The sequence below is a fragment of the Rhinolophus hipposideros genome (genome assembly GCF_964194185.1).
Source record: "Rhinolophus hipposideros genome assembly, chromosome: 10".
In the NCBI taxonomy this organism is placed as follows: Eukaryota; Metazoa; Chordata; class Mammalia; order Chiroptera; family Rhinolophidae; genus Rhinolophus; species Rhinolophus hipposideros.
In genome coordinates this window covers 12,809,814-12,811,227 of record NC_138056.1, presented here as the reverse complement: position 1 = coordinate 12,811,227, position 1,414 = coordinate 12,809,814, and the positions used below count along the sequence as shown (strand labels likewise).

The following is a 1,414-nucleotide window of genomic DNA, read 5'->3' as shown; positions in this document are numbered from 1 at the left end:
TGGCTCAGTTGGTTGGAGCACGGGCTCTCAACCACAGGTTGTTGGTTTGACTCCCACAAGGGATGGTGGGCTGCGCCCCCTGCAACTAACAATGGCAACTGGACCTGGAGCTGAGCTGCGCCCTCCACAACTAAGATTGAAAGGACAACAACTTGACTTGAAAAAAGTCCTGGAAGTACACACTGTTCCCCAATAAAGTCCCGTTCCCCTTCCCCAATAAAATCTTTTAAAAAATGTAAAAAAATAAAGTAATACATTTGGAGCCCAGATAATTCTAAATTGTACATTTCAGAGTTACACAACGTCATAAAAATACTTTGAGGTCAGCTGCATCCAAACATTTCCATTACATGGTTATTTCTTTGCTCATTCTTCCCTCTCTTTTCTTTCCCAAATAACCTCTTTCAGATATGGTTCAAGGTAGAATTTATCCTCTTCATATTTTGTCCACTGCTCTTTAGACAAGATCTGCTGCCTCATGGTCAGGTCCATTGCTCTCTTAATTCAAAGCACCCTGTCATTACACAAATTCTCAGGAAGCCTTCCTATTGCTTCTTTTACATCTTCATCCACATGTATTGTGTCATCTCGCATTAACCCCAGTTTATTGAACCCTGCGGCATTGTAATTCCATTTTCGAATACCCTCTAGCCATCAGCTTGATGCTGCAACAGCAAGTCTGCTCGCCATTTTGGCCCGTGAATGAAGCGTTGCCTACTGGGTAAGTCCTTTAAATAAATATTTTTTGAAAGTCTTCATCTAGTTGCTGGGTCCTGGCTGGGGAAAACCACACGAGCAGTGCTGGAGGCAGCCAGGAACGTGACTTCAATGGAAGAGAATTTGTGTAGCAGGGATGATTGAGACTGAGGTAGGATAGGTGAAAAAGGAAGGTCCTGGATGTTTTGATGATGAGGCCATGGGAGCCCTAAAGATTTTTAAACAGGGAACAGACAGTAGAAATGGGAATGTCACTTGACTGGGAGTCAGAAACCCAGAAGTGCTGTTCTTATTTGCTTTATGGTTTTCACTAAATGTTGGGTTCATGCCCCTCTCCAGGCTTAAGTTTCCAACACTGACAAAATATGGATACTGAAGAGCTCCAGTAACTGTGCAAGTGAAGATCTCTGCATCGATGTGGCTTCAGCAGTAGATGATTCCTGGGCTTGTGACAACACAAATCTTTAGCTGGACTGACCATAAAAAAAAGAAAGAACAGACAGAGGACCAAAATTAGGAGTGTAATACGAGACATCAACATAGACCCTGCAGAAATGAAAAAGGGTTAGAAAGCAATATTAAGAACAACTTTATGCCAACAAATTATAAAATTTAGGTGAAATAGACACATTACTAAAAAGATACAAATTATCAAAATTGATTCAAGGAGACACTGAAAAACTGATTAGATGATAAT

General features: G+C 41.2%; 1 pseudogene across 1 annotated transcript; it reads right to left on the bottom strand.

The window, feature by feature from the left end:
* Positions 1–366: 366 nt before the first annotated feature.
* Positions 367–985, bottom strand: LOC308503500 (cytochrome b-c1 complex subunit 7-like; annotated as a pseudogene). The gene has a single exon. The product of its transcript is annotated as a cytochrome b-c1 complex subunit 7-like (transcript).
* Positions 986–1,414: the final 429 nt, after the last annotated feature.